Source organism: Myodes glareolus, chromosome 15 (assembly GCF_982192425.1).
Source record: "Myodes glareolus chromosome 15, mMyoGla1.1, whole genome shotgun sequence".
Classification (NCBI taxonomy): domain Eukaryota; kingdom Metazoa; phylum Chordata; class Mammalia; order Rodentia; family Cricetidae; genus Myodes; species Myodes glareolus.
Genome location: NC_142040.1, coordinates 58,541,348 through 58,566,542, shown reverse-complemented (window position 1 = coordinate 58,566,542; position 25,195 = coordinate 58,541,348). Strand labels below are relative to the sequence as shown.

General features: G+C 36.3%; 1 long non-coding RNA gene across 1 annotated transcript in view; it reads right to left on the bottom strand.

Moving 5' to 3' along the window:
* Window positions 1-25,195, bottom strand: part of LOC125397722 (uncharacterized) — a 103,290-nt gene that overhangs the window by 50,452 nt on the left and 27,643 nt on the right. Inside the window, exon 3 of the long non-coding RNA XR_007231141.1 lies at window positions 10,613-10,696. This is a non-coding gene — a long non-coding RNA (uncharacterized LOC125397722). The remainder of the gene's footprint in view (window positions 1-10,612; window positions 10,697-25,195) is intronic.

Here is a 25,195-nt window from a genome sequence, read left to right as displayed (position 1 = left end):
TTCCCAGGGTATCTTTCACGGATTTATTCATTTCTTCAACCTTTTTGTTATTCTTCTCATCCATTTCTTTAAGGGAGTTTTTCACCTCCTGTTTAAGCGACTCTATCGCTTTCATAATGTCAATTTTTTCTACTTCTTCTGAATTAAGGTGTTCAAGTACTCCTGTTGTAGGCTCGCTGGGTTCTGGTGTTTTCATGCTGCTTTTCAGATTGTTGGAGGAATTCTTGAGTTGGTGCCTGCCCATCTCTTCCTTCAAATGCTCTCTGATGGATCTTCTGGTACAGGATCATGGTCCCTTACTGGCCAGGGACCTTGCAGACAAAAGGCCTAGCTTGCTTGTCTGCAGGCTTAGTGAAACACAGGAACTCCAGCCCGGTTGTACTCACCATCTGTCCCAGCCCCCAAACAGGCAGAGCTGGGGGGTCTTTTGGCCCCAAAGAATGGAAGGGGTGCCTGGGCACTAGCTGGGATGAGATAGCAAGAGAGAGGCAGTAGCCAGGGAGAGAAGCCCCTGCAGAAAGATTAGGGGGTTGAGGAATGTCTCTGTGCCATTTCAGAGGCTTCTGCCTCTGGTCAGGAACACACTCACCCCTCCGATGGATCTTCCAGTCCCTAAAAGGTTTTCTAGTAGAATTTGATGAAATCCCCTGATACGCCTTAGGAGGATCTGTGACATTCCTTCTTCTTCCAAGGAAATACCTATGTCACCCTCACTGCTGTCCTACGAATCTATTAAATCTTCTTTTTTGCCTGGTTTGTTACCACTGATTTATCTTTGATGTCTTCCTAGAGTCTCATTTCTCTAGAATATGTGTATGAGGGTATCTTTTTAACCCTCCATTCTTAGCTAGCATGCTGCTTCCTCATCATTAATATGCTTCCCAAAATGACTTGATGAATAGAAATGTTATGATTTATTACTACCCTATTTATTCTTGAAATATAATATTTATTGCTTCTTTTCTGTAGCTATAATCTCCAACGTATTAGCTGGAGAAAAGGGGAGACACTGCAAGACAAAATCTTGCGTGACATAGTGCTGCATCTCTGGTATTTAGTAAAATGATCAAAATATCACATAGAAATAGTGATAAATATTTTCCTGAATATGCTGATAAAATATTGTCTACATGAACAAAATCTTAAAGATTTGTATTAGGGAAAAATCTGCAAATTTATAAATTCAATCCTTAAAAATCTGTACTTATTAGTCTATTGATTAATGTGTGCCAGGCATTAAGTAATAGACATTAGCTCAGTTGCCCCTGACACTAACCTGTGAGGAAGATAATGGCTTTATTTTTACATTTCAGGAAGCAGTGATAGAGCAGCTAATTCATTTAGGCATAATGTATTATGAAGTTATTGATCAGATAATTTAGATTCTCTACTGCACTGTAGTTCTCCTTTAATTGAAAATATGAAACAGAATGCATCTCTAGGTTCATGTCATCACTGAATATATTCAGTATTTTAAATTGGGGGGTATGTTTTTATGTCACATACTGTTTGTTCACTTACTAAAGCAAATAAATTAACGAAATCCATCATAAGAAAACTGGAACACATTTGAAAAGGTAAAATATGAGTATCCTGAAGCTTTTATACCTTCATGATTATAGTCTTTACTATTTACATATCTATAGCAAAAGTGATCTACCTCGTATTTCATTACATCATGATAATGTTATGTTTCTTCAAATAAGAGTGGATGGGTCATGAGAATAATAATAATCTTTAAAAAAGCAAAACTTTAACTTGTTTTTTTAAAATCAGGAAAAAATAAAATATTTGACAATTTGACAACAGCCAAACAGAGTTTGTACTCATAATACAAAAAAACATAAACATTAAAATAATAATAATAATAATCGATATCACAAATCTTAAAATCATTAACAATAAAGTGGTATTTAATAAATATATAGGTATATTTCACAAAAAATATATTAGCAATTATAATAAGTATTATTTTCTATCTATACAATTCAAACAAAGCTGGACTTTACTGGTTGGGGAAAGTTTTATTATTTTTCTTGGAGTACCTTTGTGAAATGGAAGTGTACCCTGGTATATTTTAAAATTTCAAAGAAAATAGTCAAATCACCCCCATTTTACCATAAAAATCCATTATTAAATCAAAACTTAAGATTTAAATCTAAATAATGAGCAGATTTAAACATTAATCCAGGAAGTAAGAGGTACAATATTTGGAAATAGCCTGAAAATATTTCTGTACAAAAAGGTGACATGCATGTAGACTATTTGGGAAACTCAACTTAATGTCTGTGTTTTTAGATAGTTTTCAATATTTGCTCTGGTTGCATAAAACTATGCATACCACTATAATGTGGTCTTACTTTCAGGAAATATAGTCCAGAAAATATCTGGAGTTTGTGAAATATCTCAGTTGTAAAGAGCACATAATGTCTTCACAGAGAAAGGTATTCTATTCAGATCACACTTGCTGAGTGTCTATCAACTTCCTATAACACCAGTTCCAGGGAATCCAATGCCTCACCAGCCTCCCCTGTCACCTTCATTCTCATTCACTTTCCAAAAACAATAAAAAACTCCTATACATACAATTCAAATGCAAAAACTAATTATGAAACATCAAGATAGGGGCTAGAGAGGTGGTCAAGTGACTAAAAATGCTACTTCTTCAAGCAGGGAAACATTAGACTTGGGTCCCCAGAACCATCATAAAATGGCATGGCTTCTCTACCTGCATTTCCACCACTGCTGGGAGAGGGAAAGTAGTCTTCCAGCTGGCCTGCTTAGCCATAATGACTCACATCTAATTACTGAAATAACTAGTCAGGAGGAAAAAAAGATGGAAGGACATAAGCAAGGCACCCAACATCCTGCTCTATCTACCACATGTAAATTCCCAGGCCAAAATGCAATCACATTCATGCAATACACATTGACTAAACATATGCAACACAGCAGGAACACATTTTGTGTGTGTACTCATGCACACACAACCACACACACAAACACACAACAATTGTGCACACGCACAAAGGAATGTCAAGAAAAAAATTGGAGTGATTTATGGGTTTTAGCCTTCCAGTACATTTTTATACAAACATAAGCATTAACTACATGCAGTGAATCCTTGTTGTTAAATGTTAATATGTACAGCACCAAGATGTTCTGGGATTGGCTTCAGGGATCAAAATCCCTCAATGACAAGAGAAATTGCTTTATGAAAAGTTGAGTTGGATGCTGCTTATGTAATACCCATATTCTGGTTTAACTAGTTAAAAGTAATGTGTGTTTCTTCTCACTTTATGTTGTGGATGTATGTAGCTACAGGTACCTCTGTTCCACACAGATAAGATTATGTGAGCTCTTTTTTTATAAATTGTGGAGTTTTTTGTTGTTGTATATATATAACAGGATTAGGGATCAATTTATTTCAGTTTATATCCAAGTTTCTAAAATCATTTAGCTTGTAAGCGCTAATAAGTTTGAAAAAATCTCTCCATGTATCGGTTTTCTAATATGAAAAAGAGAGGCTAAATGTCCGTTTACTCCACATGGTTGCTGAAACAATGCAAGGATAATTTACTTCAGATGAGTAAGTAAATTTTTATTTCAATGAAGAACTCTCGCTGTTTTAACTATGATACCAATTTTACTATATTTCTCTACTACTTGACAAGAAGCCTAAAAGAGTCAACTACATGGTGTCATCAGATCCTATCAGCATTTGGACAGGAGGCTATTGAATTGTTGAACCACGGTTTGTTTCATTAACAGTCTTTAAAGTTATTCCCTATTCTTTTCTGTAGAAAATCTTTCAAATATCATAGTTTTTATTTTCTACAATTATTATTTAAACCTATAGTCACTGATGGGATGCACTGTAGGGACTCTGATGGGAACCAGTGCAATCAATTGAAACAAAATTAAGCAAAACAGCAACAATCACCCATTTTATTTTTAAATCAAATGGTAAAATATCAGAGCTTGTGTTCATAAACTATATTTTTACAATTATGATTGAGAATAAGTCATAATTTTATAGGTTTCCATTTCTGTTTTCTTGTTGCTGGTTAAGAGCAAAAGTTGAAAGTCTGTTGGATACAGTTTATATTAGCAAGTTCTCTCAAAATATTGAACAACTATTAAAACTTTTCAAGATCTTATGAGGAAGGCCTAACACCTCTCCATAAGGAGTACTGTGATTAAAAAGTTGAACCAGGCCTGGGGGAAGACACAGCAGGTGTGTAGCTTATTGTCTCAGACATGAGCATCACAATTTGGATCCCATAACCTAGATGAGAAGTACATGGATATGGCAATCCAATTATAATCTCAGTTCAGGTGAGGCAGAAGCCTGAACTCACAGGATCATTGTGGGTTTCAGGTTAGACAAAAAAGTTCGCTACAATTTCAACAAGTGACCCTGCCTAAATATATAATGTGTAAGGTGATTATACATTTATGTATACACAAAACAGTTGCATACATATGAAAAAGTGAAGAAAACAGAAGATTTGCATCAATAATTTGAAGAGGAAATATTTGGTGTGTTACTGTGCTTATCAATGGTATAGCACTTTTAATAAAATTTGTGACTATATTTGCAAAATTCTTAAAATAAAATTTGAGTTAAAATTTTTATTTATAAAAATAACACAAACCCTCAAATACAGAATAAAACAATGGAAATGTTATATTATAAGAGAGAATAATGAGAGTGTTCTTTCAAAAGATTTTAATTACCAAGGACAGAAAATTTACTATTTTCCACTTGGATAATTTGAGGCAGAAACTTGCTATATCACTCAAGGTAGCCCTGATACTATCACCTTCTTCCTGCTACCTTGCAAGTGCTGTGACTCCAAGTTCTGTGATACACCTCCCTCCTCCCTTTCCTCCCTTGAAGCCCTCCTATATATGCCTTCTGTTCTCTTTCTAGTTCATTGACTCTTTTTGACTATTAGTTATTGCATATATATACATACTCAATATGCATATAAAATTTCTAAGTAGAACCTGTTGAGGTCATATGATATAAATTCTACGTATGCTGCCAGAGCTGACTTTTTTTTTTAACAATTCTTTGGTGTGCTTTTCCCTGGGAAGGGCAACAATTCCTGATCCCGGCTTCCTTAGTTACCTATAGTTATTTATACAGAGTCGAGGCATCTGGTAGTTTTGCTCATTCACTTTGGAAAGTCCATTGCTGTCCTTTTTCAGCTCATGTTTTTAATGAAATTATGTCTCCCTTCTCTTTTCTGCCTTCAATACCTCAAATATGCACCCTCTTTATTTTCTTTGAAATGCATGGAATCTTTTCCCACTAGTTGCTGTTGTATATATGCATACATAATATATTTATCATATATATATATATAATATATATTTATTAGAGCATCCTCTATCGTGTTCTTGTAAATCATCTCTAATAATGAGGAGTAGGGATCAAGAACAGAGATCATTTATAAATCTTTTATCAGCTTGACTTGCATACTTGCATGGAAAGTTAAGACAAAATTTTATATAATTAAAGTACTTCATCGATGTTTATACACTTTCTTTTTTTCTTCGAACCACTCAGTCTTGTGACTTATAATTTCTGGTTTGCTTAACCTTATTTTCCCTTTTTTGTCTATGTTACAATTTTAGCAATTCTCCAAGTCAGTGTTTGCATTCTGATCACAGCCTCTTTTGCTCCTTATAGTTAATCATGTTTATGTGACTTTCCCTGTCCAGAGTCTCTGAGTGATGACGGTATATGTCACTAGAGGTGACAAATAGTGAGGAGTATATGTTAAGTTCCCTCTTATCTGCTTCTCACAGTAACAGAGATGCTCTTGTGTCCCTGCTGTTTTCATATTGGTACTTTTAATGTAAGCCTGGAAACCATACACATTATGGCCACAGTTTCTCTCATACAGACAAAGATAATTTTCATCCAAAGAATTGAGTTTATTGAGACAACTTCACAGACCACAATTCCAAGATATGAAATTTAAATTTAGATTTAAGACTCATTAAATGGAAAAATCTCTCTCCCATTAAAAACAAACAAACTAAAAAACCCACAAAACGTGTACAGAACTTTGATTCTATTGCTTGTTCTTTAAACAATAAGAATCTTTTAGTACATGAATTTTAGTACCATGAGTTATACTAAATGAGTATTTTATGGTAAGTATATTTTCACATATTTAGTTATATGACAAAGCTTCTAAATATCCAGTTTGTGGGTATCTATACAACAAAAAAATACGTTTCAAACTTAAGAAATAAATTCAGGCAGTGGTGGTGCACACCTTTAATCCCAGAACCCAGGAGGCAGAGGCAGGGGGATCTCTGTGAGTTCAGTGCAAGCCTGGTAGCCTGGTCTACAAGAGTTCCAAAGCAAACCAAAGAAACCTTGTCTCAAATAGTCAAAAAAAAGAAAGCTTAAGAAATGAATGCAACTTGTTAGTCATGTAAGACTGTTTACTTACTCAGTTATTAATGTTTAATGTTCCACAAATAAAATATTTGATTATATGAACTATAATAAAAACGATCTTAAAATTTACTATATTCAATCATTTTCAATTTCAGTAATTTCTTGTGCCCTTTTCTTTCTCTTCTTGATCTCATTCTTTTCTTCTTGTTCTTTTGATACTGTAGTTTGCTATGAATTAGAGGATGTCCTAAGTGTTGCTTAGGTTGGCCTAACACTGCAGCTTCTCCTTCCTCTCTCTCAGGAGCATTTGGATTATTATATAGAATTTCAATTGTGGACTGCAATACAATTCATTTTATACTAAAATTTCATTAGTATGAGCTTGACATGTTATAACAGGTGGATGAAATGATTATTTCTAACATGTTTTATTTGTTCTAAAAACATATATACCATGACAACTCTTTTCTATGCAATCCTGAAATTGTGGTGCAATACGTTTAATATTAATTTTTCTCATTTTTCAATGTATATTCTTTGCATAAGAGCTGTTGTTTTATATCAAGGGGCAAAGGAGAGATTATTCAAATGACTACAATAAACTGAAGCTATGTGCTTTATGAAATTCAGTAGAGGAAGCTTATTCTAAATTGCATGTGATTAAATATAATTGTCATGTACTATCTTGTAGCAATTTTGAGATTTAGAAGTTTTATTTTGGTCCTTCATTGGGACCAAATGTTCCAGTTCTATGTAGGAGGATATTTTAGCCAATGTAATCAAAATACAGAATTTGTAGGATATACCTATAATGAGAATACAACTTAGTATAACAGTTTGTATTCCAGTCAATTCAAGGAGTTATTTTTATAAAAAATACTTAATAGTTAGAACTGTTTTAACTGTAATTCATAAATTTGAAGTATCTGGTATAGGCTTACTATTTTCATTAAAAGACGTAACTCAGGATGCACTTAATACACAGATCCATAACTCAGGATCTATTCAAATGATATGCTCATGTTATTTTAGTCTGTTGATAGATAATTATTAGTATCATAAGTGTATCAATCACAGTATTATAGATAATATATGACATTATCTTACATGAAAAAGTGAGGAAACATGTACTAAGGTTATTGAGAAATAATCTCTATGATGTGTACAGCTGTTATTATATCTTTTAAACCGACTGTTTGCTATCATTACTGTTAAATACTTTTACATAGATCTTATCTGTTTGATTTCATTTCAAATGTCATTTATTGTTCTCTAATTTTCTTCAAGGACATCGGAATACTCATTATAAATTTAATAAATTCCTGATTTTTTTCTAACAAATGCCACAGGATACAGATGTTCACATCAGTTTGTAAGCTTTGCCTCTCCTGTAGTAGCAATGCTGTGACAGCCACTCTCTATTCACTTACTGAAAACAATTTTGTTTAATCAGTTATTTCTATTTTTTTCTATCATTTCCTTCAGGGATCTCTGTGTCTTACAGAAATCAGTACACAACTTACAGGAGTGATTTCTGTCTTTCTCCCACATGGTTTCTGGAATTCAAACTCAGGAAATGAGTACCACAAGCACTTTTACCTACCGAGTCATTATCAAATAAGATATTAACTGCAAAATGTCAAAAGCAGGACACTTTACTGTTAAGTCATGGCTACGTCTCAGAACTTTGGTGAGGCTGTGATCCTCAGATATGAATTTTAGACTTGTCCCTTTTAAATGTTTGTTTGTTACACCCTTTAAGTGGAACAGCATGCCTAAATGGAAGTTCTCGAGATAAATTTTTATTACAGCTGGAATCTTCATTTCCTGCTTCTCTAATAGCTTAGATTGGATACTATGGTATTTTTCTCAGATAATATAGATACAGCTTCAAACTTGTAGAGCCAGATAAATGATCTCTTCTGAGGACTGTTGTTAAGAAAAGCAAGGGCCATCCACTCCTCAGAAAGTGTAAGGATTCCCATGGGGATTCATCAAAGTCTGATACTTCACTTCCAGTCAAAACTAAGGCCCTTCCTGCACTATCTAGACTAAGCAAGATATGGGTGGAGGGAATGGTAGAACTGGAGGAAGGGAGGGAGTGGGAACTGGATAGCTATGTAAAATGAGAAAAGATTGTATTAAAAAATTCTTAATAAAAAGAAGCCAGGACTTGACTTAAAAAAAAAACAATTTCAGAAAAGTTTAACTAAAAACAAAGTGTCACACCCCAGTTACAGTAGCTGATATGAAAGATTAAAGAAAACATTAAAGTCATTGTGTATATTATTGAAGCTGTAGGGAGAAGGAAACACTTCTATCCTGTTATAGAATAGCCAGTTAGTACAGCTCTCACAAAATGAAATTAAACAAAAACAAAAACATGGACGCTCTTTGAATACAGACTTAATACAGCATGTGGTCCAGCTTTCCTACTATTAATAACATATTCTGTCATGATGAACTAAAAATATCGAAATTTTAGCATCACTCTTTCATTTACCTCAGCATCATTTATGATAGCAAAAATAACCAAGTTGGGTAGATATCAACTACCAAGACATTGAACACATAAAATCATTTACATAGAAGGCAGTACAACCCAGCAATTGAAGAAATGAAGTCTTATCTTGTATAGCAAAATGAGAGCACTGGGGGATATGCTGTTCAGTTGATATTGCCATATACACATCATTACAAATATATGATTTCTGATATGTGAAAAACTAAAACGTTTATGTAAAGTTAAAAGCGTTTGGAATGCAGAGGAAAAGGAGCTTATTTACCAAAGAGAAAAATAGTAAGGCAAAACTAATAAGGCGCTATTTTGTACAGCATGGTGGGGATGCAGTGGTTCACATTGGTTGACTATGCTGCTAAATAAATAATGAAAGACAGACACTCCAGGACTATACCTAGAATGTCATAAAAGAGAGGTCAGAAAGTTAAATATCCTGAGACTAGCAGCAGGCACTCTTCATATTTCCAAACAGAAGTTAATACCTCATAAATATGTGGAACAATTTAAGTAGTAGATAAAATTTTAAATAATATTTAAGGAGAAGGCAATGTTGATAACTGTGACTTAGCCATTGTTTATTGTGTACCTGTAACACCTGATTGAACTGGGACTCTGTAGGTAGTAAAACTTCTGATGCAGTCACATTATATTTAGGAAAATAGAAGAAAGGGAAAGGCAGTGTCCCGCGCCACATTTTACTACTGCTGTCATAATCCTCACCTTCTGAGGAGATTCCTGATGGGAAACTGTGAAAGACATGAATCCTGTTATATATGAAACCTTCAGGTTTGATCTATCCGATTTTCCCATTCTTCATTTCCAGAAATTCATCATTGAAAACTGAAATTTCCCTAACCCAGGGGCAGTTTCCAAAGGGAAGTTTTGCTTGTATAATCCACTAGTAAGCAGTGACTCTATTATTCTCATGGCATCTGAAATTTTGTGAACATCATTTTATCCTGTGACCTCACTTCTCTGACAGATGCAGGAATTATTATTTTTTTTTAGTTTCTAACATAGTATTTACCTATAGACTTTTAAATATATTATGTGCAGTACTTCTACGATTATCATAAAGACCACAAGTATTTAGAATTACAGAATCATACATGGAAAAAATAAATTATTTAGTGAATGTATGGTCTTATCTTAAAGAATGACAGCCCTAGATAATGACCATGGAAAAGATTATTTTTTTCCTTGTTATATTAAGGTTGGTTTTATCCTGTGGGTTTTCCCTGATAATGGACTTTGATAGGGTTTTGATACACTGCTAGAAGTGCCAATACATGTCTAAAGAAATAGGGATAAAAGCATTATTATCCCAGCTTTTCAAAAATAACACAATTCAGTGAGTATCATAAAACTCCCTTAAACAAAAAATATGATGTAACTCTAAGCATCTCTCCACCAGTGGGAACCGTGACCTACCACCATTTACCCAATTAGATACGTTAGGAGGTAATGCCACTCCTGAGTCATTTCATCAGCTTTCAAGAACCAGTAAGGAGGAGAATAATATGGAATCAAGATGAGCTCGAAAATGGCTCTTTTCTTCTTCAGCCACTCATCTCTGTGGGCAGACATCAATATCTATTACACGGCCAGTGTGAGTGCTCACTACAGAGACAGGAGGATGCCTGATTTCCATTTCTTCCTCAACTTACCTCAGTTCTGAAGTTCATCAGCTACAGGGAAGTGCAGTTACTTCCCACCGAGTCCTCATTCAGTTTCTCATCTCAGTCAAGTTCCTGCCATAAAAGCAATGTCATTATTCAGTGTATTAAGCCATGACTGCAAGGGCCATTCTCATTCTGGCTCCCAGATTTCCATTTTAAGAGGAAGATAAGCAATGCATTTTGATTTTTCCCTCCATGAAATTTCCCTTCACCGTGGGCGAAGGTACTTGAGCTGTCATTATGCATCTCTGACCATATTTTTATTCATCCTTTGTCATTTTTGTCTATTTAAAAAGAATAATCCACCTTCAAGCATTTTTTACAGCCTTTGCTTTCATATCTACTTGAATTATATTCATTAAGGAGCTATCCCATTCTGAAGCAACTAAATATGATATATAAAGCAATTGACTATGATGTTTTACAATGCTTTGAGAATATATAAAAATTAGTTCCGGAGACAAGCAGTGCTGCCCTCGATTATGGTAGTGAAAGCATACAACATGACTGCTTTTAAAGAAAGCAGAGGAACGAATCCACCTTTTTATAATATTTATGAAACTTTGATTCTAAATATTGACTTTTCACTAAAAGTACAGAATTTCTCAAGAATCAGCCATATTATATAATTAAAAATGATAATGTATGTCTCACCTTTATTCTGGTTACAACTTAAGTTTGTAATCTTTTCCATTATTTTACCCTATGACAGATTCTGTGACTTAGTGGATATTTAAAGTATCTTTGCCAAAGGTTGTTTTATAATTTTCTGAGATATTGCCACACTGATATCCAAAGGGACTGTACCAGCTTGCATTCCCAGCAGTAATGCTGAAGTGTTCCCTTTTACCCAAAACCTCTCCAGCATAAGTTGTCATCACTGTTTTTGATCTTGGCCATTTATACAGGTGTAAGATGGAATCTCAGAGTTGTTTTAATTTTCATTTATCTGTCGACTAAGGATGATGAACATTTCCTTAAGTGTCTTTCAGCCATTTTTTATTCCTCTGTTAAGAATTCTCTGTTTAAGTCTGTACTCCATTTTTTATTGGATTGTGTGTACTTTTGATGACCAATTTCTTGATTCTTTGCATAATTTGGAGATCACACCTTTTGGGTATATATCCAAAGGATGCTAAATCATGCCACAAGGATATTTGCTCAAATATGTTCATAGCAGCATTGTTTTTCATAGCCAGAATCTGGAGACAACCTAAATACCCCTTGACTGAAGAATGGATAAAGAAAATGTGGTACATTTACACAATGGAGTACTACAGTACAGAAAAAAATGACATTTTGAAATTTGCAGGAAAATGGATGGAGCTAGAAAACATTATTTTGGGTGAGGTAACCCAGACACTGAAAGACAATTATCACATGTTCTCACTCATAGGTGATATTTAAACTTAAAGAAAAGAAAACCAGCATACAAACCACAATCCCAGAGAATTTAGGCAACAATGAGGAAACTAAGAGCAATTTACATAAATCTAATCTACATGAAGGGTAGAAAAAGGCAAGATCTCCTGAGTAAATTGGGAGCATGGGGACCTTGGGGGAAGGTTGAAGGGGAGAGGGGAAAGGCGGGGGGGTCAGAGAAAAATGAAGAGCTCAATAACGTTTAATAACTAAAGAAAAGAAAAGAAAAGAAAAGAAAAGAAAAAACATACCTTTATGATTGATCGAATATCTAATGCTCCTCAACAGTGGTGGCACAAGACTTTAATCCCACTACTTGGAGACATTGGGATGCAGATACTTATGCATTCAAGGCAAGCTTGGTCCACAGAGTGATTCCAGGGTAGCCAAGGCTACACAGAGAAATTCTACATCAACACATACACATATATATGTGTATGTATATATGTATTTATCTATCTATCTATCTATATATATATATATATATATTGAGTAATTATTTCATGACTAGAATAACTCAAAAGGCAGTATTATATTCATTGTCCTTATTTTTATAAGTATAGTCAATCAGATAAGTGAAAGATCAAGAAAATATAAAAAAATAAAATAATATTTTTAAGATGAAACAAGATATGAATGTTACTTAAATGAGAAAAAGAAAATGATCCATGTGTGATACATGCTACCGCACATGATACATTCAGGTTCTTATGAATACATATTTCATAAGCTCATAAACATTAAACAGTATAATATGATCTCATGTTTAAATAGCTTTTCATGAATGAGTAATATTAACCATATTTTTAATTAATGAATTAGTTTATTTCTCATATTTTTCATTGTATTCATGTTCAAAGAGGATATTTTTGTGTTGGCATATTTTTCTTTAAGCAGCACTGGTATTCTGTAATTTAGTAAGAACAGGCTGTTTCAAAAAAAGTGAATTTAAAATTATTAAAAGTAAATATTGTGGGGACTGGAGCCCTTTCGCTTGCTGTCGGGCTTTAATGTACACCTGATGGTATAATAACAGGTGTGGGGTACAAGCACCATTGCAATGCTAAGTGCTTTCTTTTCTTATGGGACCCCCATGACAATGCTGTACATAGTACTTGGTCTGATGTGTTCATTAAGTCCTTTGGCCTGTTTTCTTGATATGACTTTTATATGCCCATTGCCTCAGGTCTGAATTACCTCCAGTAAGTTTATTTTATTTTATTACCACAAACAACTATAGAACTTCTGAACGGGCAGGTCTTACGGGAGCACAAGCGTCTCTTTACATGCCAATGGTTAGATTTCATCCTTTAACGATGTGTGTGTGTGTGTGTGTGTGTTCATGACAGGCATGATTTGGTACAAGTGATTACTGTACATTTTGGGAGGTCATAGGAAAATTATGTCAAGTTGGTTCTCTCTTTCTCCTATTATGTGAGTTCTGGGGTTCTTGTTTTCTATTTATGTGCAGCCTGCACATTTACTCCCTGAGCTATCTTTTGTGCCTCTGCTCCAACCTTTCTTATAAGTAATGCATAAATACCCTAGTTCTGAATATAAACTTAAAAGTATGACAATCCTTTGTACGCCTGGATCACTTCTATTTTAGTGTTTTTAGCACTTGCCTTGCCAAAAGTATTTTATAAAAAATGCTTGTCTATAATCTATAACCCAGAAAGGTTAGACATAGAGGAAGTGAATGGGGAGTGGGCACATGGATCTCTCTGAAAGGAAGAAATAGTATAGATTTTATGGACTGGGACCAGGGCATGGGGGAGAATGGGAAGGTCAGGTGGGAAAGGGAGGGGAGATGAGACTGTGGGGAGATGAGGAGAAAGACAGCTAGAACTAAGCAACATTTGAGGGGCAATATGGAAGCCTAGCACAGTGGAAACATCTGTATTCATAATGTGAAGTCTTCAAACAATGAGGGAGAAAGAGTCCCAACTGAAGATCTCTTGTTACCTCATAAAGTTTGCAGTCCTGGAACTGATTTATGTCCATTTGAGCTGTTTCCCAAAAGAGTCACATGGAAACATTTAAACAATCAAAGAGCTGTGTCAGCTCAGCGACAAGGAGCACCAATTTCTAGCAGACAGCCATCGGAGGGGTAAGTTTGCTTCTGGCCCAAAGCAGGAGCCAAGCGAGGAAGAGTTCAGGCTTTCCCCGACACCCTAGACTCTCAGGGCACCCTGCAGTGGTGGGTCCACCCTGCTAAGTTCTCCTGCCTGCCATCCCAGCTTCCATCCAGGCACACCTTCCTATATTTCTCCCTTCCCCCCTTCCCCCTGGGGCCATAAAATTTCCCCAGCTCAGCTGCCTTGTGCGCGGGGCTGCAGGCGCATCCCGCCAGGAGGCAGTTCCTGTGTTTTAAAAGCCTGCCTGAGGAGAGGTGGGCCCTGTGTCAGCTCAGCGACATTCCTGACCAGCAAGGGGCACCGACTTCTAGCAGACAGCCATCGGAGGGGTGAGTTTGCTTCTGGCCGGCAGCAGGAGCCGGGTGAGGAAGAGTTGAGGAGTGCCTGTGTTTCAGTAGTCTGCCTGACAGTAGTAGGCCTTCTGTCAGTGAAGTTCCTGCCCAACAAGGGAACCTGACCCGGTACCAGAAGATCCAATAGAGAGCATTTGAAGGAAGAGATGGGCAGATGCTAAGGCAAGACCTCCTCCAACAATCTGAAAAACAACACGAAAACACCAGATCCCAACGACCCTACAATAGAAGGACTTGAACACCTTAATCCAGAAGAAGTGGAAAAAAAGTGCCATTATGAAAGCATTAGAGTCCCTTAAACAGGATATGAATAACTCCCTTAAAGAATTGGATGAGAAGTATAACAAAAAGTTTGAAGAAATGAGTAAAGAAATGGATGAGAAGTATAACAAACAGTTTGAAGAAATGAGTAAATCCATAAATGATACCCTGGGAAACCAAGAAAAAACAATCAAACAGGTAAAGGAAACAGTTCAAGAATTGAAAACTGAAATGGAGGCAATGAAGAAAACAAAAACCCAGGGCTGGCTGGATATGGAAAACCTAGGTAAAGGAACGGAGACTACAGAATCAAGCATAACCAATAGAATTCAAGAGACTGAAGAATGAATCTCAGATTCTGAAGATACCATAGAGAAAATAAACGCTCTGATCAAAGAAAACGGCAAATCCAACAAATTCTATTCACAAAACATTCAAGAAATCTGGGACACAATAAAAAAAACCAAATCTAAGAATTATAGGGATTGAAGAAGAAGAATTGCAGATCAAAGGCCCAGAAAATATATTCAACAAAATTATAGAAGAAAACTTTCCAACCTAAAGAACGATATTCCTATGAATGTTCCATGAAGAGCTAATACCTATACTCCTTAAGATATTTCACAATATAGAAACAGAAGAGTCATTGCCAAACTCTTTCTATGAAGCTACAGTGACCATAACCAAAACCACACACACAAAAAAAACCCAAGAAAGAGAATTACAGGCCAATCTCACTCATGAACATCGACGCAAAAATTCTCAACAAAATCCTGGCAAACCAAATCCAAGAACACATTAGAAAAATTATCCATTATGATCAGGTGGGCTTCATTCTAAGGATGGAGGGCTGGTTCAACATATGCAAATCTATCAATGTAATCCATCATATAAATAAACTGAAAGAAAAAACCACATGATCATTTCATTGGATGTTGAAAAAGCATTTGACAAAATTCAACACCCCTTTATGATAAAGGTGTTGGAGAGATTGGGGGTACAAGAATCATACCTAAATATAATAAAAGTAATATACAGCAAGCTGACAGCTAACATCAAACTGAATGGAGAGAAACTCAAAGCCATTACATTGAATACAGGAACACGACAAGACTGTCCACTCTCTCCAAACTTCTTCAATATAGTGCTTGAAGTTCTAGCAATAGAAATATGGATTAAAGACAACAACATTAATCTGTCTACTCTGAACCTGATAGAAGAGAAAGTGGGAAGTAGTCTACAAGATATAGGCACAGGAGGCCACTTCCTAAGTAGAACCCCAGTAACACAGACAATAAGAGAAACAATGGATAAATGGGACCTACTGAAACTAAGAAGCTTCTGTAAAGCAAAGGACATTGTCAGTAAGACAAAAAGGCTACCTTCTGACTGGGAGAAGATCTTCACCAACCCCTCATCAGACAAAGGTCTGATCTCCAAAATATACAAAGAACTCAAGAAACTAGACAATAAAACTCTAATTAACTCTAATTAAAAAATGGGGTACTGAACTGAACAGATAATTCACAACAGATGAACTTTGAATGGCCAGAAGACCTCCCTCAAGACCCAGCAATTCCAATCTTGGGAATATACCCAAGAGATGCCCTATCATACTACAAAAGTATTTGTTTAAATATGTTCATAGCTGCACTATTTGTTATAGCCAGAACAGAGAAACAACCTAGGTGCCCCTCAATAGAAGATTGTTAAAAAATGTGTGGAACATATACACATTAGAGTTTTACTCAGCGGTAAAAAATAATGACATCTTGAATTTTGCATGCAAATGGATGGAAATAAAAAACGCTTTACTGAGTGAGGTAACCCAGACCCAAAAAGAGGACTATGGTATGTACTCATTCATAAGTCGATTCTAGCTATAGTTAAAGGTCTTTGAGTCTATAATTTTTGATCCTAGAGAAGCTAAATAAGAAGGTGAACCTGAAGAAAATCATATAGTTATCCTCCTGGATATTAGAAGTAGGCAAGATTGCCAGGCAAACTTGGGTGCACAGGGGGGGGGGGTGGAAGTAAGGGAAGATGGTTAGATAGAGGGGAGAGGGGGAGGATTGGCGATGCCTTGGGGGAATGGGAGTGGGGGAGGGAGGAAGGACGGTTATGGGAGCAGGGAAGTTTATATCTCAACTAAGGGAGCCATTTTAAGGTTTGCAAGAGACTTGCAAAAAAAGGGGATCCCAGGTCCAAGGAGAGATGCCCAGATCGTTCTCTGGACAGAGGAGAGGGTGCCTGAAATGGTCTTGGCCCATAACCATACTGATGAATATTTTGCTTATCACCATAGAACCTTCATCTGGCGATGGATGGAAATGGAGACAGATATCCACATAGGAACACTGGGCTTAACTCCCTAGGTCCAAACGAGAAGCAGAAGGAAAGAGAACGTGAGCAAAGAAGGCTAGACCAGAGGGAACCTTCATCCTACGATGGATGGCGATACAGACGGAGACCCACATTGGAGCACCGGACTGAGCCCCCAAAGGTCCAAATGAGGAGCAGAAGGAAGAAGAACATGAAAAAGGAAATCAGGACCACAAGGTGTGTGATCACCCACTGATACAAAGGGACTGATCTAATGAGAGTTCACCAAGGCCAGTTGGACTAGGACTGAAAAAGCACATGATCCAACCAGATTCTCTGAATGTGGCCGAATTCTCTGAATGTGGCTGGCCTGGAGTCTTTCTGAAAAGCCATTGACAATGACACTGGGACTTGTTTCCTCTGCTTATACTAGATTATTGGAATCCAGTCTGTTTGGATACTAACCTTCCTGGACCTGGAGGGAGGGGGAGGAACTTGAACTTCCCACAGGGCAGGAAACCCTGACTGCTCTTAGGGATGGAGAGGGAGGAGGAGAGGGAGTGGGTGGAGTGGGAGGATGTTGGGAGGAGGGGCGGGAACGGAAACTTTTATAATTTAATAAACTTTGAGAAAAAACAATTCGTAGCCACAAATCCAGCCTTACAGAAAGTAATAGAAGGAAAATAGCAACCCAAGGAATCCAATATTGCCAATACTGCCTACAATAACCCAGACATCTAGTGACCATTCACAACCACAACTCAAAGAAGAGAAACACACAAACTCTACTACATACACACACACACACACACAAAATAATAATAACCGGAATCAACAACCACTGGTCATTAATATCACTTAACATTAATGGACTCAACTCACCTATAAAAAGGCATAGTCTAAGAGATTGGATACAAAAACAGGATCCAACATTCTGCTGTTTACAAGAAACACACCTCAACCACAAAGATAGACATCTACTCAGAGTAAAGTGTTTTGAAGAGGTTTTCCAAGCAAATGGACCTAAGAAACAAGCGGGTGTGGCCATTCTAATATCTAACAAAATTGACTTCAAACTAAAATCAATCAGAAGAGATGGAGATGGATATTTCATACTCATAACAGGAACAATTCATCAGGAAGAAGCCTCAATCCTGAATATCTATGCCCCTAATATAAAAGCACCCACTTATGTAAAAGAAAAACTCTTTGAACTCAAGACAGTCATCAAACCACACACACTAATAGTAGGAGACTTCAACCCACCTCTCTCACCAAAGGACAGGTCAATCAGACAGAAACTCAACAGAGAAATAAGAGGATTACTAGAGGTAATGAATCAAATGGACTTAACAGATATCTATAGAACATTCCACCCAAAAAGGAAAGAATATACCTTCTTCTCTGCAGCTCATGGAACCTTCTCGAAAACTGACCACATACTCGGTAACAAAGCAAACTTCCACAGATACAAAAAAAATAATAGTAACCACCTGTGTCTTGTCAGATCACCACGGAATAAAGTTAGAATTCAATAACAATTCGAACACCAGAAACCTACAAACGCATGAAAGTTGAACAGTCAGCTACTGATTCATCCCTGGGTCAAGGAAGAAATAAATAAAGAAATTAAAGTCTTCCTTGAATTTAATGAAAATAAAGACACAACATACTCAAACCTATGGGACACAATGAAAGCAGTGCTACGAGGAAAGTTCATAGCACTAAGTACCCAATTAAAGAAAACGGAGAAAACACACATTGGAGACTTAACAGCACAGCTGAAAGCTCTGGAAAAAAAGAAGCAGACTCACCAAGGAGGAGTAGAAGACTGGAAATAATCAAACTGAGGGCTTAAATCAACAAAATAGAATCACAGGAAACAATCCAAGGAATCAACGAAACAAAAAGTTGGTTCTTGGAGAAAATCAACAAGATTGACAAAACCCTCGCCAAACTAATCAAATGGCAGAGAGAGAACACTCAAATTAATAAGATCAGAAATGAAAAGGGGAACATAACCACAGACACAGAGGAAATTCAGAGAATCATTAGATCTTACTACGAAAGTTTATATGCCACAAAGTTGGAAAATGTACAAGAAATAGATTGGTTTTTAGATAAATACTATTTACCAAAGTTAAATCAAGACCAGGTGAACAATCTAAATAGACCTGTTAGTTGCGAAGAATTAGAAGCTGTTATCAAAAACCTCCCGACCAAAAAAAGCCCAGGGCCAGATGGTTTCAATGCAGAATTCTACCAGAACTTCCAAGAAGAGCTGATACCTATACTCCTTAAGATATTTCACAATATAGAAACAGAAGAGTCATTGCCAAACTCTTTCTATGAAGCTACAGTTACCCTGATACCAAAACCACATAAAGACACAACCAAGAAAGAGAATTACAGGCCAATCTCACTCATGAACATCGATGCAAAAATTCTCAACAAAATCCTGGCAAACCGAATCCAAGAACACATTAGAAAAATTATCCATTATGGTCAAGTAGGATTCATCCCAGAGATGCAGGGATGGTTCAACATACGCAAATCTATCAATGTAATCCATCATATAAATAAACGGAAAGAAAAAAACCATATGATCATTTCATTAGATGCTGAAAAAGCAATTGACAAAATTCAACACCCCTTTATGATCAAGGTGTTGAAGAGATTGGGGATACAAGGATCATACCTAAATATAATAAAAGCAATATACAGCAAGCCAACAGCAAACATCAAACTGAATGGAGAGAAACTCAAAGCCATTCCATTGAAATCAGGAACACGACAAGGCTGTCCACTCTCTCCATACCTCTTCAATATAGTGCTTGAAGTTCTAGCAATAGCAATATGACATCATAAGGGGATCAAGGAGATTCGAATTGGAAAGGAAGAAGTTAAACTCTCGTTATTTGCAGACGATATGATAGTATACATGAGCGACCCCAAAAACTCAACCAAAGATCTCCTACAGCTGATAAAACCTTTAGTAATGTGACAGGATACAAGATCAACTCCAAAATATCAGTTGCCCTCCTATACACAAAGGATAATGAAGCAGAGAGGGAAATCAGAGAAACTTCACCTTTCACGATAGCCATAAATAACATAAAATATCTTGGGATAACTCTGACCAAGAAAGTGAAAGACCTATTTGACAAGAACTTTAAGTCTTTGAAGAAAGAAATTGAGGAGGATACCAGAAAATGGAAAGATCTCCCTTGCTCTTGGATTGGGAGGATCAACATAGTAAAAATGGCAATTCTACCAAGAGCAATCTATAGATTCAATGCAATCCCCATCAAAATCCCATCAAACTTCTTCACAGACCTTGAGAGAATAATAATTAATTTTATATGGAAAAACAAAAAACCCAGGATAGTCAAAACAATCTTATACAATAAAGGAACTTCTGGAGGTATAATCATCCCTGACTTCAAACTCTATTACACAGCTAAAGTATTGAAAACAGCTTGTTACTGGCATAAGAACAGAGAAGTCGACTTTTGGAATCGAATAGAAGACCCAGATATTAACCCACAAACCTATGAACACTTGATTTTCGACAAGCGAGCTAAAGGTGGGCAATGGAAGCAGGAAAGCATCTTTAACAAATGGTGCTGGCATAACTGGATGTCTATCTGTAGAAGAATGAAAGTAGATCCATATCTATCACCATGCACAAAACTCAAGTCCAAATGGATTAAAGACCTCAACATTAATCTGTCAACTTTGAACCAGATAGAAGAGAAAGTGGGAAGTAGTCTACAAGACATAGGCACAGGAGACCACTTCGTAAGTAGAACCCCAGTAGCACAGACAATAAGAAAATCAATGAAAAAATGGGAAGCTTCTGTAAATCAAAGGACCCCATCAGTAAGACAAAAGAGCTACCATCAGACTGGGAGAAGATTTTCACCAACCCCTCATCAGACAAATGCCTGATCTCCAAAATATACAAAGAACTCAAGAAACTAGACAATAAAACTCTAATTAATCCAATTAAAAAATGGGGTGCTGATCTGAACAGAGAATTCTCAACAGAAGAACTTCGAATGGCCAAAAGACACTTAAGGTCATGCTCAACATCCTTAGCGATCAGGGAAATGCAAATCAAAACAACTATGAGATACCATTTTACACTGGTCAGAGTAGCTAAAGTCAAAAACACCAATGATAGCCTATGCTGTAGAGGATGTGGAGAGAGGGGAACTCTCATCCATTGTTGGTGGGAATGCAAACTTGTGCAGCCACTGTTGAAATCAGTGTGGCGGTTTCTCAGGAAACTGGGAGTCAGCCTCCCTCAGGACCCAGCAATTCCACACTTGGAAATATACCCTAGAGATGCCCTATCATACCACAAAAGCATTTGTTCAACTATGTTCATAGCAGCACTATTTGTAATAGCCAGAACCTGGAAACAACCTAGGTGCCCCTCAATAGAAGAATGGTTAAAGAAGGTGTGGAACATATACACATTAGAGTTTTACTCAGCAGTAAAAATCAATGACATCTTGAATTTTGCATGCAAATGGATGGACATAGAAAACGCTTTACTGAGTGAGGTAAGCCAGACCCAAAAAGAGGAATATGGTATGTATTCACTCATAAGTGGATTCTAGCCATAATTAAAGGTATTTGAGCCTATTATTCGTGATCCTAGAGAAGTTAAATAAGAAGATGAACCTGAAGAAAATCATGTAGTTATCCTCCTGGAGATTGGAAGTAGACAAGAGTGCCAGGCAACCTCGGTTACATGGGGGGTGTGGGTGGGGAGATTGTTGGAAGGGGAGATGGTTAGAGAGAAGGGAGTAGGGGAGGAATGGGGAAAGCTCGGGGATTGGGATGGGGGGAGAGAGGAAGGATAAATATGGGATCAGGGAAGCATATTTCTCAACTAAGTGAGTCATTTTAGGGTTTTCGAGACTTGATTATAAAGGGGATCCCAGGTCCAAGGAGAGACCCCCAGATTATTCTCTGGACAGAGGAGAGGGTGCCTCAAACGGCCTTGGCCCATAACCATACTGATGAATATTTTGCATATCACCATTGAACCTTCATCTGGCGATGGATGGAGATAGAGACAGAGACCCACATTGGAATACTGGACTTCACTCCCTTGGTCCAAACGAGAAGCAGAAGGAAAGAGAACGTGAGCAAAGAAGGCTAGACCAGAGGGAACCTTCACCCGTTGATGGATGGAGATTGAGACAGAGAACCACATTGGAGCACTGGACTGAGCCCCCAAAGTCTAAATGAGGAGCAGAAGGAGGGAGAACATGAACAAGAAAGGCAGGACCGTGAGGAGTGTGTTCACTCACTGATACAAGGGGACTGATCTAATGAGAGTTCACCAAGGCCAGTTGGACTGGGATTGAACGAGCACGTGATCCAACCAGATTCTCTGAATGTGGCTGGCTCGGGGTCTTTCTGAAAAGCCATTGACAATGACACTGGGACTTGTTTCCTCTTCTTATACTGGATTTTTGGGATCCAATCTGTTTGGATACTCACCTTCCTGGACCTGGAGGGAGGCGGGATGAACTTGAACTTCCCACAAGTCAGGAAACCCTGACTGCTCTTAGTGATGGAGAGGGAGGAGGAGTCGCAGTGGGGGGAGTGGGAGGAGGGGCAGAAATGGAAACTTTTATAAATTAATAAACTTTTATAAAAAAAATCAAAGAAATTGCCAAACTAAAGTAAATAAGGCTATGTATTGTGAATATGTATGTATTTAGATTAAGCTTATATGATAATGTCTCCTTATTGTTTTGCAATCATACTTAATATAATTTATTTTTCCTTACGGCCTAACCTCTTTTTCCTTTGTATATTCTGTTCCTATCTCCTTCTCCCTAGATAAGTTCCTCAAAATAACACATTTCTTCCCCCTCTTCCTTCATAACAGCTAAAGGAAAAAGATGTGCACTCTTTTAAGTAGAATCCAATTGTTTATATACTCCTCAGTGGATACTTCCGAAACCCTGTATTTAGACTTACTGATATTTCTTATGCATTACTCTGGTTTCCACAATAAAATTTCTATTTCAGTTTTCCTTTTTCAGGTACCAGATATATTTGAAGTTTAAATTTTAAGACATTTCTATCTGTAGTTCCTGACAATTTACTTATTTGCCATAACTTGGTGGTATTCACATTTGAATTGGTATTTTTCAATATCCCTAAGAGCATTGTTCTAAAGCCTGTTTCACTTTGTCTAGCTTATTTTCTCTGAGATCTCTTTCTAGGACAACCTTTGTTGTTATGCATATTAATTTAAAAGAGATAATATATGCCAATTTTTAAACTATTTTATTTATGCAGAAAACTGGGCATTTGAAAGTTTTAGAATGTTAAATGTTAGATTTGTGTTACTGTTAGATTCAAACTCTGTCTCTCACTGTTTTCTTAGTTCTGTGTCTTTTTTTTATGTAAGTTTCTTCTTTGCAGAGATTCACCATTCACCTCTCTCATTTTTCAGCATTATCTGAGATGCCAGCTTCTTATCTACATCCCGTAGAATACTTATTTGTAGTGTATGTGTGTGTATTGGTAGTGTATGTGTATGTGTATTTGTGTGTGTGCGTGTGTGTGTCTGTGTGTGCATGTTTGTGTGTGTGAGAGAGAGAGAAAGAGAGAAATAATTATTTTGGAACACACTAGACTTTAAAATCAGACTGCTGGAAGTTGAATACAGGGAAAAATAAATAAGGTCAGATGACTGAGAACCTTGGCATTCCTTGGGAATGACATCAGATACATGAAAAGAGACTTGCATTGTTGGAAAAGGAGGTTCAATAATGATGGCCCTGCCCTTTCACCTGCTCCTCCCTGTTTAGAAGCAAGAAATAATGACTGATGAATATAGCCATAAATTTTGAATATCTAGGATACATGACGTCTGCTGTGTTACTGAATTCTGTAAGACAGCTAACAAAACCCAGCCACAACAGTCTGCTGTGGGGCTGAAGTAACACAGGAGTTACTGTTCTACAGTGTCAAGAGTTGGCATTGTGCAAAATTAACCAGAATTTTCTCTCAAAGCCTCTCACTGGTGATAACTGAAGCCTTCAAAAAAAATCCAGAGTCTCAGAACAGATATATGATGATTCAGTTCAGGATTATGTAGCAAATGTCAAAATTCGAGCTAAACATAACTCAACTTTGATTTATTCTATATTCTGTTAAATTTTTCTCTTATTTTGTAGACAAAATCCTATCTTCATTATAAAATGAAAAATAAAATTATGCTGGTTTGAAATAAGTTTCTTTTATATAATAACTTTAAAACAGTTAATTTTTTTCATACTTGTTTGTTTTTCAATTTAACCTTTTTCTAGGAGATAAAAAGTAATGAGGAAAACAAAAAATAGAACATTTCAATGTGTTCATCTTGTCAGTAAAGTCATTTTGCTGAAAAATGCATGTTTAACAAATTTTTAAGGAAATTAATTTTTAGAAAAAGTACTTGCTATAATAGCAGAGGTTGACTAATAGCTACATCACACCTTTCATTTTATAAGTTAATTTGTTTATTTTACCAAACTTGATTTTACTATATTTATTATAGCTTTAAAATTTTAAATACTGTAAATTTTTCATATTTATTTATTCCAATGTCTTTGCAAGCCTCATATCTGCATTATATGGTTATTAGTTATTTCAAGTTCCTTCAACCATGTATCCAATAGACATTTGACAGTAATTACAATATTAAGTGATTGTATTTTTGAAAGTAATATTATCACTATTTTTTCTGGGAAGGCTTTAATTAATTTCATATTGTCATATAACCAAAACTGAATTTACTTGAGTATATGCAAATAATATTAACTTATTTTCAAAATATCCAATAACATCAGTAACTTGCAATTGTCTCTTCCTAATTTTGATGTTTTATATTGTAAAATATTTTGTCCAATCATTCCACATGTACATGTATTTTCTAAGTTATTATCCCAAACAAGTCTTGTTCCAGTTTATGCCTGACTTAGAGTTGTCTTAGTTAAAGAATGTGAATAGTATCCAAGATAATCCCTGAAGGTCGTGAAGATAGATGAGTCTTTATT